The sequence below is a fragment of the Castor canadensis genome, chromosome 12 (assembly GCF_047511655.1).
Source record: "Castor canadensis chromosome 12, mCasCan1.hap1v2, whole genome shotgun sequence".
Classification (NCBI taxonomy): domain Eukaryota; kingdom Metazoa; phylum Chordata; class Mammalia; order Rodentia; family Castoridae; genus Castor; species Castor canadensis.
The window spans coordinates 65086275-65101282 of record NC_133397.1 but is presented as its reverse complement, the minus strand read 5'-3'; positions in this window follow the sequence as shown (position 1 = coordinate 65101282).

Below are 15008 nucleotides of genomic sequence, written 5' to 3'. Positions count from 1 at the left end.
ACATATGTCATTTTGTATATGAATATTTCTACAGGATAAATTCCTAGATGTGGAATTATGGGATCAGATTATGAATACATTTGAAATTTTGATTGGTATCCCCAACTATGTCTACCATGGAAAATGCACACCAATTTATACTCCTTTCAGCAAAGAATGAGTGGCTAGCCCCTTTGGGCTCTTACCAACAACTGAGTTATCCAACTTTGGAGAGCAGTACTGGAGGTTGAACTCAGGGCTTAACAAGCACTCTGCTACTTGAGCTATACTCCTTAGCCCTTTTGTTTTTATTTTGCTTTTGAGATAACTTTTGCCCAGGCTGGCCTCAAACTTACTATCTTAATGCCTCCACCTCCCAAGTAGCTGAGATTATAGATGTGAGCCACCATGCCTGGCAATTACCCAACTTTTTAAAATCTTCTTCACCACTAGAATAGAGGACCCGGATATGAATCCACACAGCTATGCCCACCTTATCTTTGACAAAGATGCCAAAAACATACGATGGAGAAAGGACAGGCTCTTCAACAAATGGTGCTGAGAAAAGTGGCTACCTGCCTGCAGAAAACTGAAACTAGATCCATGTCTGTTACCCTGTACTAGTATGAACTCAAACTGGATTAAGGACCTTAATATCAGACCCCAAACCTTGTAGTTAGTACACGAAAGAGCAGGGAATACCCTGGAAACAATAGGACTAGGCAAGGACTTCCTCAGTAGAACTCCATCAGCCTGGCAACTAAAAGAAAGGATGGACAAATGGGACCACATGAAATTAAAAAGCTTCTGCACAACCAAAGAAATGTTCCCTAAATTGAAGAGACCTCCAACAGAGTGGGAGAAAATATTTGCTAGCTATAAGTCAGACAAAAGACTGATAACTAGAATATACAGAGAGCTAAAAAAAACTAAACTCCCCAAAAATCAATGAACCAATAAAGAAATGGGCAACTGAACTAAACAGAACTTTATCTAAGGAAGAAATCCAAATGGCCAAAAAACACATGAGAAAATGTTCATCATCCCTGGAAATAAAGGAAATGCAAATCAAAACCACACTAAGATTCCACCTCACTCCTGTTAGAATGGCTATCATCAAGAACACCACCAACAACAAATGTTGGCGAGAATGTGGGGAAAAATGAACCCTCATACACTGCTGGTGGGAATGAAAGCTAGTACAACCACTCTGGAAAGCAATATGGAGGCCTATTAAAAAACTAAACCTAGATCTGCCATATTATCCAGCAATCCCACTCCTAAGGATATACCCAAAGGAATGCAACTCAAGTTATAATAAAAGCACCCGCACACCCATGTTTATTGCGCACTATTCACAATAGCCAAGTTATGGAAAAAGCCAAGATGCCCCACAACTGATGAATGGATCAAGAAAATGTGGTATTTATACACAATGGAATTTTACTCAGCCACGAAGAAGAATGAAGTTTTGTCATTCGCAAGTAAATGGATGGAACTGGAGAACATCATTTTAAGCGAAGTTAGCCAGGCTCAGAAGGCCAAAAATCACATGTTCTCCCTCATATGCCAATTATAGACCCAAAACAAATGCAGTAATATATCGGACATGGGTCACACTCTAAAGGGAAAATGTGCATGAGAGAAATAGGGAAAGGAAAGAAAACCTAAAAGTTGAATGTGGTTGATATGCTCACTTAGAGGAGTGAATATAGTAATCTTAAACTGGCAGAGGCCACTATGGGAAGGGGACAAAGAAGTAGCAAAGAGGTCTGGTAGAGATGAACCAATGTGGGTTGCAATACACAAGTACGTGGAAGCAGTGCTAGGAACTCTCTGTATAGCTATATTTATCTCAAACTAGCAAAAGCACTAGTCTTTCTTATTATCTCCTATGTTTTCTGTTCAACAAAATCAGAGAAGAGGGCAGAACAGGTTCTGCCTGGAAGTCGGGGATTGGGGGAGGGAGTTGGCACAAACAATATATACACATGTAAGTAAATGTAAAAACAATAAAATAAAAGGAGAAAGGAAAAATAAAATCTTCAACTTAAGTGAAAATGATATTTCAGTGTAGTTTCATTTTCTCTCACCATCAGTGAGAATGGACTTTTTTCATGTGATTTAAGGAGCTTGGAGATGGGAAGAGCCAAATGCTGATAATTCTTAAACTGTCTAGGTAATTCTAAAACTCATCCACCATTGAGAACCACTGGTTTTGTATATTTAAGACTGCCTCTTGGGGTTGGGGGTATAAGACAGTGGCAAAGCACTTGACTAGCATTCCCAAGGCTCTGGGTTTTATCCCCAGCACCACAAAAAGAAAACAAAAAAACTTTTGTCTTTGATTCATGTGGTATTTATACTAATATGGAGTGTAACATGAAAGTCAAACCATTTTTTCCAAATAGCTTTTCAATTATTACAGTTCCATTTAATAAATGTAAACTGTCAAAACTAATATCAGAAAAGAGAAAAATTCCTGCTCCCGACACTGTATTATATCTGGGTGATTTGGTTACTTCTACTCTCTATACCTCAGTTTCTTCATCTGTAAGATGGGGATAATAAATAATACCTCATGGGCTTGTTGTGAAGATTATAAAAGCTAATACACTTAAAGTACTTAGAACAATACCTGAACTTTAGTAAATGCCCTATTAATATTCACCATGATCATTTGTTTTGGTCACTACAAGTAATCATGTACAAGCCAACACAGATCCTATAGACAATTCTATAATCATCAGAAATTATGCTTTAAAAGAATATTGTGCCAGGCACAATGGCTCATGTCTGTAATCCTGGTTACTCAGGAGAAAGAGATTGAGAGGATGGTGGTTCAAGGCAATTAGTGAAACCCATCTCAACCGATAAAATGCTGGGCACGGTGGTGCACACCTGTCATCCCAGCTAAGCAGGAAACATAAATAGGAGGGTCAGGGTCCAGGCCAGCTTAGCCATAAAAGCAAGACCCTGCTCGAAAAATAACTAATGCAAAAAGCGTTGATAGCATGGCTCAGGTGGTAGAGCATCTGCCCAGCAAGTACTAGGCCCTGAGTTCAAACCCCTGTACTGCCAAATAATAATAATAATACTATTGCTTAAGTGAATAAAATAATATAAATTTAACTCATCTAGATAAAAATATGTAGACATTAAACAAAGAATGTAAAGGAATACCCTAAATTGTTAGCAGTAGTTACGTTCAAGAGATTGGAGATGATGAATTCATTTATTTTCTTTTAAATCTTTCCTATATTTCTCAAATTGCCTACAATAATGAACATTTGGAGAGTGTTAAAAATTACTAGTAGGGCCAGGCACCGGTGGCTCACACCTGTAATCTTAGCTACTCAGGAGGCAGAGATGAGGAGGACTGAGGTTCAAAGCCAGCCCAGGCAAACAGTTCCAGAGACCCTAGCTTGAAAAAATCCTTCACAAGAAAAGGGCTGGTGGAGTGGCTCAAGGTAAAGGCCCTGAGTTCAAGCCCTAGCACAACAACAACAATAACAACAATTTCTAGTAGGATGTGTTGATCTGGATTCTATTCCTCCACGTGTATGCTGCCCTGCCGGCACGATTTCACATGCAGTTTGAAGAGCCTGTTGTCTATTTTGCATCCATATCATGGACGGCTTTCTGCAGCATGCTGGCCCAGCACTGGCGCCCTGGCTCCCAGCTAGTAGAATGCCATCCTCCGGGCATTCCTAACCCAGCTTATTCCCCTTGCACCTGGCCTGCATCATGCTACAGCTTTATCAGCCAGGTTATGAAAGTTCTTGTCAAAAACCTCCATTCAGTCAGTCAACAAGTATTGATTAAGTCTCCAGGCCTTGTGCTTATCATATTTCTTTAAAAAAGAAGTCTAGAAACAATATGAAGGACAGAAAAAGGTCAGGCTGACATACTTTGCTTTTAAAATCTCAGGCTGAATACCAGTGATTGGACTATTCCAAAAGTCTCCCAAACTTTTATTATTGTTGTTATTATTTTAAATATCTATCCTAGTACTTTGTCTGGGACTGAAGCCAAACTCTGTCGGTAGTATTTAGAGCAAACTGTGCTCTTTCTCTTTGGGCATTCTAATGACTTTTATGTCAATCTCTTTTTCCAGGACTCCTGTCATTGCCTTAAAATTCCCTCTCTACCACAAACCTTTCAATAATTGGGATGTAATTCTTTTGCATCCAGAGGCTGGAACTCAATGAGCATAGTAAAATCCTGGAAATTCCTTGTACTTGTCCTAGCACACACCAATGGGACAAGATCCAGGGGACTCCAGACACTTATAAAATACTAGAGAAATTCTTTCCTACTCCACACAAATGCTTTACAAGTATAAACTTCCAAATACCATTGAAAATACATAGCTTTAAAAATAAAATCTAAAAGTTAAAGCAGATAAGTTCTTTCCTAATGCGTAAAGGATTTTTAGAAGCTGCTAGGGAATAAATGCTTCAAAGAGCTGGATGGCAAGTGTTTGAATGCATGGTAGTTGAAGGAGTGAATGAGTCCTATATGCTATGGCAGAGTAGGTCTGTTACATATGAATTGTTCCAACTATGGGAAATTTCCATTCTAGAATTTAGAAGGGAATTAGAAGAACGATCCAAAATCCTTTCTAAAATTGGCCCAGAGACATTTAAAACAATGCTCTTTAAAATGTAGTGTCTCAACAAGGGGATTGGACTATGAGCACATGATAAAAGCGAGAGCACACAAGGGAGGGGTGAGGATAGGTAAGACACCTAAAAAACTAGCTAGCATTTGTTGCCCTTAACGCAGAGAAACTAAAGCAGATACCTTAAAGCAACTGAGGCCAATAGGAAAAGGGGACCAGGAACTAGAGAAAAGGTTAGATCAAAAAGAATTAACCTAGAAGGTAACACCCACACACAGGAAATCAATGTGAGTCAATGCCCTGTATAGCTATCCTTATCTCAACCAGCAAAACCCCTTGTTCCTTCCTATTATTGCTTATACTCTCTCTACAACAAAATTAGAGATAAGGGCAAAATAGTTTCTGCTGGGTATTGAGGGGGGGAGCGGGAGGGGGTGGAGTGGGTGGTAAGGGAGGGGGTGGGGGCAGGGGGGAGAAATGAACCAAGCCTTGTATGCACATATGAATAATAAAAGAAAAATGAAAAAAAAAAATAAAGTTAATTACCTTTCTATAGGAAAAAAATAAAAAAATAAAAAAATAAAATGTAGTGTCTGCATTTGGCAAGCAGAAAGTTTTTTCAGGATTTGTTTTGGGCAACATCTGTTTAGAGAGCATGGCTCAGGACTTATGAGAGAGAGCAAGAGTTTCTTAAACTCAAACCCACTGAAGTAATTCCATTAGTTTTATTTCTAACAGTGGTTCTCAAAGTCGAGTGGACTTCAAAATCCCATAGAGGGCTTATAAAAATGCAGATGACTGGGTTCTACTCCAGAAGTTTCTTATTCAGCAGATCTGGGATGCAGCCACACACTCCGAACTTCTATTAAGTTTCCAAGTGAAGCTGCTGGTTCAGAGACCACACTTTCATAGTCAATGCACCAAAACAGTGGGCTGTAATGAACACTCTCATGGGCAGCAAACAAATTCCTAAACATAGGTTCTTTCTTTAGTTCCTACCAGTGGGAGTCAGTCAGCTTTGCATTACTGTAACCTGAGATAATTAAATTAAAAATAGGAAAGGTTTATTTTGGTTCATAGTTTTGGAGGTTTCAATCTGTGAACGGTTGGCTTGATGCTTTTGAGCCTGTGGCAAGGCAGTACATGATGGTAGGGAGCATGAGGTAGAGATTGCTGCTCACCTTATGGTGACTGGAAAGCAGAGAGACAAGAAGGGACCAGAGCCCCCATATCACCTTCAAGGGCACATCCCCAATGATCTAATTTTCTCACACTAAGCCCCACTTTTTTTTTTATTTTATCATTTTTACATTCACTCACATTGTTTGGGCCACCTTCCCCCTCCTACTACCGCCCCTCCACCCCACTTCTTAAAGATTGTCTCATCTTCCAATAGGGCTACAGACTGTGGACCAAACATTTAATTACATGGGAACTTTGGGGGACATTCCGGATCCAAGTCCAAGGTGACTGCTGTGCATTTTAGTTTGGTTGTACTATACCAAAGACTATAAATATATTCTGGAAGGAAATACATAAAAATACTCACAATGTTTCTGGGATGTAAGATTACATTTGCTTTCGATTTATTCTTTTTGCCTGTCTACATTTTATAAATTGTTTACATTGAGCATGTTTAAGTTTTATAATCAGAAAAATATCTGAAAGTAAGAAAAAGAAAAAAAGGTGAGGGACACTTGTTGGAGGCTTGATGTTTCCATCACTAGCTACAGAGAATGAAAGGGTAAAAGCAAGACAATACTAACATCTGTGATGAGCTGTTCCAATGGGCTCTGTTCTCATATGCATCAACTGACTTCACCTTCCACCAACCTAAGGAGATGGGTATTGTAATTGCAGTCATTATCACAATCATCTGCATTTAACAGATGAGTAAGCTGATACACACAGCTAGTAGCTGGAAAAAATTAGGAACTAAACCCAAGAATTTTAACTTCCACATTATGGACCTTCCTGAGGAATGCCTGTCCATTTGACCATCCTCCTCCACTACTGTGTGTCTTGGACACGTCTTTTTCCCCACACTCTCTCAGATAAATGCCTATGTGCAGTCATTCATTCAGGGCCTCTGATAAATGAGAGTCCTCCAGCCACTGCCATGATGGTGACCTCACGAACACAAGTTTAGTTGTAGGCCACATTGCCCCAGGCATTATACATTTTTTATCCCTCATTCCCAACACCCTCCAAGATAGATTGTTGGCGCTGTCCCCATTTCATAGGTAGAGAAAGTGCAGCTCAGCTGGTGAGTTGCTCCCATCACACAGCATCACACAGCAAATAATTGCAAAGTTGGGATTTGAGCCATAGTTTCACCCATCCCCCTGCCTCCTAGGTATATTAAGTTGTTCTCTCACTATGGTGGTGTCATGGTAAGAAAGCAACGCAATATACCTTTTGCAAGACGAATAAAAAGCCAGGACTGGCTATACAACCCAAGAACTTATGCAGGTCAAGGGTATGGGGGGGATGGGATTATGGCAGCCCCAGGCAGCTTGAGGTGAGGGGTAGGACCAAACATTAAGGATGGGGGACAGGGAACAGGAGTAGACTGAAATAAACAACTTCACGCTCTTAACCTGGCTAGCTGGCTGCTCTACCTTTGGAGCATCACCAGGAAGGAGAGAATATTCCTTTCACAGAATGTAGACTGGAAATATCCCCAAGGAATGTTAGGACCTGGGTTTAGGCCACAGTGAACCACCCCAGGGCTGGCAGACACGATGCAGGTCCTTACTGGACAGGTAGTTGTGTTGTTGTTTTGGTTTTGGGGGCTCTTTCCTACTTTCTTTCTTTTTTCCTCCTTGACCTAAAAATAGGTCAAGAGAGTGGAGAGGGGAGGAAACAGCTAGACTTAAAATAATGTGTGGGGTGATAAGCAAAGCTTACTGTGTGTGAAATCTAGGTAAAAAATCTATGTGGGTATTTTTTCAACATTTCCCATAGGAGGTAATTTTGAAGTAAAAGCCCTGAAACTAAAATATAAAGGTATTATAAAAGCTGCTTCATCATTATCGTACATTGCCTATTTAAACATAACATAGTATTTTGTTTTGTTTTGTTGAGTGTATTTCTGGACCCCCATCCTCAAACTCAAACTCAGGCCCACCTCTGTAAGGCAATCCCACCTGAGTACCCTTTATCTGAGTGATAACTCTAGAGTCCTAACATATTTGTCTTCCCCTGTCTCCTAAAAGCTTAGAGTGGTCTAATATTAACTTCAAAGCACCTTAAAGCTGACTTTCCAAAGTTGTTTTCTTGTAGATTTTCAAAGGTTTTGCTCTCTGAGAGTAAATGCAGGCTGTTGGGAGTTTGCATTTAAAACAGGATCAGGCCTGGAGTAATCCACTCAAAGATGTTCAACACCACTGGCCAGCCAGGGAGACACACTAACCACGCCCCTCCTGCCTATCCCTCCCCACCCCTTCCCCATGTGCTCAACCCTATGATGGGGTGGTGTAAAAATGGGCAATCTTTTCCCATCCACCACACTGAATTATCTGGTCTCTCTGTGATGAGAGAGAATATGAGCTTTGATGTCAGATAAACCTGAGTTTCAGTGGTGACTTTGTCACTTACAGCTGTGGGACCCTGGACACACTCCTTACCCTCTCCAACACAGTTTTATCATACGTAGAATAGGAATTAAAACAGCACCAATTAATGCATCTAAAGTGAACATTCATTTCATTATTCCCCTGCCCTACACCCCTTTGCTGCCTCTGGCTAAGTTCCCAAGACAGGATTTAGAGGTATTCCCCCTCCAGCAGTGGTTTACAGTGCCCTCTGGGCTTCCCAGGTTGTACTGGGATCCAGCCCAGCACTCACTTATGGGTGTGGTTTTAAATCTGAGTCTCTAGAAGTCCCCTTGGGGACTGCTGTGAGGGGGGCAGGGTGTGGAAGAAAGAGTGTTGAAGGAAATGATTCATAGAATAATTTCTTTTGAAGAAAGAGTTTTGTGGTTGTTTTTATTTAGTTTTCATTTGAAAACCCCAGACTTCCAGCTTTGTTTCTATGAGGAAAAAAAATGTGTGTCAGGGTCCAGACTACACATGACTGGGATACAAACTGTTCCTATTGCAGGTTGTAGAATGATATTATCAATCAGTCCTTATCAATGCTGCAAGAGGCAGAGAAGCAGAACCTGGACACTCAACTCAGACATCAAAAGCATTCCCATTCAAGAGTAGCTGATGTCATGCCTGGTTTTCTCCTCTTTCAACTAAACACATCTATTCATGTTTTGTCAATGATTTATCTAGCCCCTGCTTTGAGCTAGCAGCAGAGACTGGCATTGGGGGTACTGAGATGAATAAGCTCCTGGCTTCATCTTCCAGGAGTGGTCAGTTTTGGGGTAAGAGATGGATGGGGAAGCCAATGAGCCTTCTGTAGCCAGGCTAGTATGCAAAGAGACAGAGGGAAAAACTGTTATGCTAGATTGAAACTCAAAAGATGAATAGATTTTAGGAGTGGGAATGATTCTAAATCATGGATCACACATCTGGAAAGGGAAGGCAGCAAGGCACAGGTACCAGACAGGTACACTGGACACTGCCACCCCAACTTCCTTTTCAAGCCAAAAGGACCACACCTGCAGACCTCTAAACTGTAATAAGGCCACTGACTAGATGGGTGGGTGTCTGACCCAAAGGCTCAGGCTGGCTGGAGTGCCCTATGAGGTGTTCAACGCAGATGGTATTAACAAATCAGTTAACCCCCAGGCTCCCTCTAGAAGTGTAGCAGGGATTTAGCCACTAAGTGGAGTCAAGTACAGAAAAGTAAGGATACCAGACTAGATGAGGCACTGGACTCTACAGCTGCCTCTGCCTTAAATTTGAGCTCTACTTTTGTTTTTGTTGTTGTTGCTTTGGGGATTTTTGTTTTTGTGGTACTGGGGATTGAACCCAAGGCCTTACACTTGCTAGGTGAGTACTTTACCACTTGAACCACACTCTATCCTTTTTCCATTATTATTATTTTGTTTCTGAAAAGGAGTCATGCTAACTTTGCCTGGGCTGGCCTCAAACTTGAGATCCTCCTATCTCCACCTTCTGAGTAGCTGGGATTGCAGGTGTGTACCACCACACTCAGCTTTGAGTTCCACTTTGAATCAGTTCTGCATAACGATCACCCCCCAACTTAGTGACTCATAATAAAAATCATTCTGTCTTTCACAATTTGTATGTATCAAGAATTTGGGGAGGGCCCAGCCAGATGTTTCTGGTTCCAGGACTCTCAGACCACTGCTGTCAGATGGTGGCTACTATAGCACAGCAGGAACCTGGCACAACTGGGGACCCTGGCAGGACAGCTCTCCCTTTCTTTATGTATCCTCAGAATTTCTCCATGTGTCTCCCTGTGGGCTAGTTTGAGCTTTTTTTTTTGGTCACTCCACCAGCCTTTTTTTGTGATGAGTTTTTTGAGATAGAATCTCTCTAAATGTTTGCCCAGGCAGGCTTCAAACTGAGATCCTCCTGATCTCTGCCTCCCAAGTAGATAGAAGTATAGGTGTGAGCCACCGGCACCTGGCATAGTTTGGGTTTCTTAACAGCATGGAGCCCTTAGGGCAGTCAGACTGTTTACATGACTGCTGGAGGCTTTGGATTCTGGCAAGCAAGGTAGAAGCTGTGTTTTACGACTCAGATTCAAAAGTTAGATAACCTGACTTCCATGTACTTTCTTGGTTGTAATCGTCACAAATGCCCAATCGGTTTTCAAGCCTACATGCTATTTGAAGGAATTTTTTACATTCTCAGCATCTGGGCTGGTGGAGTGACTCAAGTAGTGCACCTGCCTAGCAAACATGAGGCCTTGAGTTCAAACCACAGTACTGCAAAAAAAAAAAAAAAATTGTTAAAATTCTGGACATCTTTTAGAATTTCCACACAGTCACAGCTCAGCCTTACAATGAAACTCCAGCCAAGTGCTGGTGGCTCACGCCTGTAATCCTAGCTACTCAGGAGGCAGAGATCAGGAGGATCATGTTTTGAAGCCAGCCAGGGCAAATAGTTCATAAGACCCTATCTTGAAAAACCCATCAAAAAAAGGGCTGGTGGAGTGGCTCAAGGTGTAGGCCCTGAGTTCAAACCCCAGTACCACAAAAAAAAAAAAGAAAAGAAAAGAAAGAAAGAAAAGAAACTCCTTTTAGCTCATGGTTTAGGTTGAAGCTGGGGTTGAGTCTCTATTCTAGGCACATTAAATGAGCCACTGTTGGCTCCTCAGGAGCATAACATACAGGTGGAGCACAGGCAAAGGTAAATCTAGAGAGGTAGGCAAGGGTCTTTTATGTCAGACTAAAGAGTCTGGTCTTTTTCTTACAGGATTCTGCTCTTCCTTCCAGAAAAATGAGGACAGGAACAGGTAACTTCCATAACTGTGTGGCTGTAGGGCGGAAACTGTGGTCTATAGCAGGAAGTACCCTTCACAACAGTCCTCAGATTAGGAAATTTCATACACACACACAAAATCAGCATTTCTGGGTTCTCTTTATTAACTAATACTTTGTAGGAAGCACATGGATTTGAATGGGGCACTTGGACTGGCCCAAGAGACCAAACCAATATAGAGTTTAATTATCATATCTGATTTGTGGTTGGTTTCAAAAGACCCTATAGCCAATCAGCTAGTTAAATTGTAAGCAACTGGTTCTTTGATAAACCATTCTGTAGTCAATTGTTTTCTATTTTTCACCCTTGTTTTTCTATAAATGCCATTGGATCATGTGGTTGGTTGGAACTCTCAGAATTAAGTCCTCGTTTTGTTCTTCTTTGCTCATATAAACTCTACTTGACATGATTGGTCTAAGAAATTTTCCTTTTAACAGTGTTGGCGTAATCAATAGAGCTCCAGCGACCCCTGGGAACACCAGGTAAGCAAGCATCGGTACCCACTGGGCCTATCCTGCTGTCTTCTTGATGCATCTGGGATTATGGAAATTCTCTCTGAAACTCAGGATGTGTGTTCTGAGCTGAGTTTGAGCAAACTTTTGGTCTCAGCTGAGTTTGCAAGTTGTGACAAAAACAGGACTGTGTCCTGCAGGGAAGTTTCAGGAGCCTGACTGGGTCAGACAGAAAGTGAACTGGGCTCAGTAAGAACAGTATTGGGTCCTTGTACAGAGACAAACCAAAAATAAATAAATTTTGTGTCAGACAAAAATTAAATAAAAATTGACTGAGTTCACTAAGCAGAACAGATCACTAGAAGACAGGGAATCACGAGCTCAATGGGATCCAGGGAGCCTAGAATTTTACCTGCTGGACTCCATGTTGGCTGCAAGAAAGGATGTAACACTGGGGTGGTACCAATGGTCAGTTTATGTTATGAGGAGACACAGGAACATCTGAGAGTGGCGGCCTGTGTCAAAGAGAGCCTGGACTGGGTTTCTGAGCTCAGGATCTGTGGCTCCTCCATTTGGAACTCCAGCCAACTTCATGAATAAGAATTCCCAGAACCTAGGCCAGGCGAGGTGGTTAATACCTGCAATTTTAGCTAACTGAGAGGCAGAGATTGGGAGGATGGCAGTTCAAGGCCAGCATGGGGGAAAAGTTCCACAACTCCATCTCAACCAGTGGCTGGTGTGATGGTGCACACCTATCATTCCCAGTTACGAGGAGAAACAGAAATAGAAGATTTCAGTCCAGGCTGCCCTGGGCATAAAGCGAGATCCTATCTCAAAAATAAACACAAAAAAGGCTGGAGTCATGGCTCAAATGGTACAGCACCTGCTTAGCGAGTGTGAGGCCCTACATTCAACCCCAGTTACCACCAAAAAAAAAAAAAATCCTACAACCTGTATTTGGAAAAATGGGTGAACCTTAACAGAAATAGTTTGGAATTATGGTGACCACGATGAGGGAGTTTTAATTTGGGTAAATTTGTTTATTTGTAGAACACATTAAAACAGGAAGAATCAAAAATCTCCTGGAAACAATGTGATGGATATTTAAGTTAGCACACACAGGGTTTTTAAAGTTTGTTTTGTTTTGGGGTGTGTGTGTGTGGCACTGGGGTTTGAGCGCAGGTCCTCATGCTGCAAGGCAGGCACTCTTACAGCATGAGCCATTCCACCAGCAAAAACACAGGCATTTAAAGAACCAACCAAGAGAGAAAGAGTTATTTACAGAAGTTGAGCCTTGAATGAGCGAAGTCGCTTGTTTAAGCACCTTTATGCCTTGGTTAAAATCTTAAACTCAGAACAACAATGCAAGGTATCTTAGTCCAGCATGGAAGATACCTTCTCTGACCTGTTAGTAAATGGACTCCACCATGAATTCAGTAAGTTAAAGAACATGGGTGGGATTGGGAGCTGCCTGTTTGTTGTTATTTTGAGACCTATTTTTAGTGATGGAAGGTTTACTGAAGGAACCCAACAGAAATAACTCAAAATTGCAAGTTATTCTGTAGAGGAAATCTTTCTTTGTAAGGGTGTTTCTCTCTTTGCATCTAGAAGACAGGGAAGATTAAGTCCTGGAAGCTCTTTTTTTTTTTTATTTTTATTTTATTCATATGTGCATACAATGTTTGGGTCATTTCTCTCCCCTTCCCCCTGCCCCCTCCCTTACCCCTCCTCTCTTCCTTACCTCCCCCTTACCCCTTGCTACCAGGCCTGGAAGGTCTTACAGTGAAGAAGGCAAAGACTGACATCCATAACAAGCCTCCCCTTTGGCCATGTCATGTCATCCTAAGTGGGCTTCCTCTTGATGTTTTTCTTCCTCTCAGAAGATTATGGTATTTAGGCCTGAGATCTGATTATAAAACCTAAGAATCAGTTAGGGCAATAATTAGGCAGGTAAATTAAGAGAAAGTCAAATGTCCTTCACTCAACCCCCTTGCTGACTTTTTTTTTTTTAATGCTACTAGAGCCTTATGCTTGTTAGTCAGTCAGATTCTCTACCACTGCCACCCAAACTCCCTTTGCTGACTTGAGTGAAATGGTCAAGGGTGACAAAAATATTGTGCAAGTGAATGGTCTTTGAGAAAAATGGAAACAAGGTCTATCTAAGTGTGGAAGTCTGTGATAAGAGCTAATCTTCAGTAGGTTGTCAACAGTTAAGTCCCTGTGGAGAATGTCTTTAAGTAAATGCAGAGGAACTCAGAAAGCTTTGCATTTTGCTGTCTTTCAAGAGCCTTCAACGTAAAGTAGCCAACAGACTAAAGTAATGTATTTTGGGTGGTGTTTCCTGAATTCCTTCAATGACTAATTTCGTTTACTACACAATTAAAGCATATTTAAGAATGAACGAATTAGGTCATGCAAAACAATGGAAATTTGTAAATAAGCTTGTCACACTTTGGGGAATCTTTTTTAGTAACTTGAAAGCCTGGAGTTGTGTTCTGTTGAATTAAGTGGTACATGTTTATGAAATGTCTGAGGTAGTTTTAAGTAAGTTAAAATACTAAAACTTGTTTTAGGAAAAATGCGATTCTGATTAGTTCTTTGGGGTAGGCTGCTAAAATTGTTCTGAAAACAGCTTGGTCACTGGGACCCTGACTGCCTTGACCAACTGAAAAGCATCGAGTAACAAAATGACAAGTTGATAGTGATAATCAGAGCATGACATTTAACAGATATTTGAACTTCTTCTATGTATAACATATTCTAGGAGGGCCAGAGATGTAATGACAAATTAGATAGGTGTATCTTTCTTGGAGTGTCACTGTAGAAACATGCCTATATACAGTGTAAGCAAGTAAACAAAAGTAGTAATTGTTAAGTTCTATGAAGAAAAGGCGGACTGTCTTCCACAGTTACCTGTATTAGTATCTGCAAATAGAAAGAATGGGGGACCCAAACACCTCACATCAGCTATTTTTGTTTCCACATATTTAGTACTAAACATAGTACTGGTCTTGTTACTGGGCTGAGTAATCTAGTCTAAGAAGACACTAGTCCAAAAGACTCTGAGTCCTTGTGTCACCTGAGCAGGGAATTGGACAGAGACACATTTATTTATTTATTTACTTATTTATTTAGTATGAGTCTTGCTATGTGCTGAGGCTGGCCTTTAACTCAAAATACTCCTACCTCAGCCTCCTGTGTGCTGGGATTACAGGTGTGAGCCACCACCCTTGGCCCCATCAGACCTTTAATCATGGCCATTTTGTGTCTCATTATGTCACAGGTGTCAAATGTTTACTCTGTCTTGAAGCCTCCAGGGAGACTCAAGGAAACAACTCTGACAAGTACAGGTTTTTTTTCTCTGAGATCTTATCATTGGCCTAGATGAATAAAAATTCTAGAATTCTAATGGTAACTCTGATTATTGATAAAGTTTCTAATCCAATATCAAGCAGAACAGGAATTGATTGAATACCAGGGAAATGCCTTGGCAGGTTTTCATGCTAGGTCATCAGTACAGAAATTAAGATATTCAGTCCAATGAAC